We start from the raw sequence: 2,776 nt of genomic DNA on the forward strand, positions 1-2,776 counted from the left end.
GCGAGAGGGCGGAGCCAGCGAGAGGGCGGAGCCAGCGAGAGGGCGGACTGGGAAGCGCTTCATCTCAACATGTATGGAGAACCACTGAAAAATGTTAAACAGGGGTGTGCCAAGCTGTTTCCTGTGAGATTTGAAGCAAGCCACGTAATGTTTCCAATACTCTGTTAGCTGAAAGAGACAACACTTTTCCCATCTACCAGAGAACCTAGAAATTCTCAAGTCGATTATTTCTTGTAGAACACAGTAAACGTACACATAAGAGATTTTCATAGTGGGCCACCTTGTATCAGCAGAATTGGGTCCCACTGCGAACCAACAAGTCACCTTTCTGGTGCCATTTCTTCGTCTACATACAACAAGAGTTTGATTACATGAACTATAATGTCCTTTCCAATCCTAACATACGCTAATCCTGAAGTAAGTTGGAAAAAATTATTTTTAATTATTATTATTATTTTTAACTTTTTGCTCTTCAGTGGAAGAATCAGGCCAGACAGCTGCACAGGAAAAACAAATGTTTAAAAATACATTTTGGGGGCTGGCCTGGTGGTGCAGTGGTTAAGTTCACAAGTTCTGCTTTGGTGGCCCAGGGTTCACTGATTCAGATCCTGGGTGTGGACCTACGCATTGCTTGTCAAGCCATGCTGCGGCAGGCATCCCACACGTAAAGTAGAGGAAGATGGGCATGGTTGTTAGCTCAGGGCCAGTCTTCCTCAGCAAAAAGAGGAGGATTGGTGGCAGATGTCAACTCAGGGCTAATCTCCCTCAAAAACGAAAGAGAAAAAAGAAAAAGAATACGTTTTGTGGATAAAGTATGTGGTTTTTTCCCCTCTCTTTCCTTGTTCCTTTTAACCTGTGGTTTTTTGGTTTGACCTTTGATGTGAAAACATAACTGGACACACATTCATGTCTTGGGCTCTCTATACCTCTCAAATGCACCAGTGCCCAGAACACCTGTTGAAAACTGGGGAGAGAGGCTGTGACCCTCTGTCCACGACTTTCACACCCCCGAAAAGACAGGCCAAGGTTTCTGTTCTTAAGCCATTAGTGACATAATCTCGGGTAAACACATAGAGTACTTTTTCAAAAATCACGTATGCCCCTGGCCAAATGTGATTAGGGGTCTTCGAAGGTTCAGGAAACATCCAGGCAAGAGTTCAAACTTTCACATTTGCTCAGAGCTAACACACGGCCCGTCTTATTTCTATTAAGGAGATGGTTCAAGCTCACTAGGCAAACTGGGTTAATGACTAACCAGGTTAAGTGACTCAGATAAAACCCCCACATCCTCCTTGTGGGCACCTTCGTGGTGCTGCTCTGAGGGCTATGCTGGGTCTTAAAATAGCACCTTTAGACCTTTGACTGCCTTTATCTCAGAGTTTGAATCACTTTTTGTTTCTTTTTGAGGTCTTGGTGAAATAAGGAGCAAATATAGCACTGTTTTACCCATTTTGTGGTGAGAGAAGAAGTTGCTAGAAGCTACTATAAGTGGCATATTGAATGAGCTGAATTCAGCAGGGTGTGAGCCCAAACCTCCTGGGCCCCAGTCAACTCACTCTGTCCCAGCTGTCTTACCTGCCTCTGGATGAAACGTTGCCATCATCAGCGGTGGAAGCAAAAAATTGTATTGTCGGCTGGGACGGTGTTGTGGTTTGATTGTGTCCCCCCAGAAGATGTGTTCAAGTGCTGACCCATGGTACTCGTGAATGTGACCTTATTTGGAAATAGGGTCTTTGCAGATGTAATCAAGTTAAAATGAGGTCCTGTGGGATTTAGAGCGGGCCCTCCATTCAATGTGATGGGTGTCTAAGGAGAGGGAAATCTGGGTACTGCGGTGGAGAGACACACAGAGGCACAGGGAAGACGGCATGTGATGACAGAGGCAGAGACTGGAGCAATGCAACTGCCAGCCAGAGAAGACCAAGGATTCTGGCAACCATCAGAGCTGGAAGTGGCAAGGAAGAATTCTTCCCTAAGCCTTCAGAGGGAGCGTGGCTCTTGCCGACATCTTGATTTTGGACCTCTAGCCTCAGGAACAGTGAGGGGCTAAATTTCTGTTGTTTTAATCCACCCAGGTCTTGGTAATTTGTTACAGCAGCCCTAAGAAAATAACACAGATGGTGAGAGAGAAAAGCAAAGACAATAGTCACTCTAGACAATACTCACTGAAGAGCTGGAGAATGGTGCTGCTGGGGGCACTAAGGGTGGGGCAGGTGTTCCGAGGGGTTAGAAAGGATGGGAAGCTGGGTTTTAACTCACCAAGTTTTAGGCATAAGTGGGCGTAGCAGAGAGATGGGTCTGAACTGATTGACTTTCCGAGTGGATCCTCATGATGTCATAAGGGGAATCAGTGTACATGTCATGCATCACCATCTATCAACCAAGAGTTCACTGATGTCTTCCAGTTCCATAGCCCTGAGTCTCTTGAGATGATAAAGAGGTAGAGGAACGAAATCCTTCCCCTCAGGAAGTTCACGTAATATTATTGGGAGATGGGGCCTGCATATGTAAAGAATAATCTTGAATAAATACATGGCAAATGGATAAAAGTTTGAACTGCAGAGGAAGAAGGTGTTGTGCTGGCAAATATTTAATAACTGGCTTTCCAAAAAGAAAGCCCTAATTTTCATTGTTTCACAATTTCTGTAGTGTAAATATTGCCATCGTGGCCAATTTCAAGCTCTCAGTGTGATGCCACGGAACACGGAGCCGGAGGAGATGCTAACAATCAGCCCCTGGGAGTCAGTGTGAGCTTGTTCCAGCATCCCACTGAGGG

The sequence above is a fragment of the Equus quagga genome, chromosome 8 (assembly GCF_021613505.1).
Source record: "Equus quagga isolate Etosha38 chromosome 8, UCLA_HA_Equagga_1.0, whole genome shotgun sequence".
Classification (NCBI taxonomy): domain Eukaryota; kingdom Metazoa; phylum Chordata; class Mammalia; order Perissodactyla; family Equidae; genus Equus; species Equus quagga.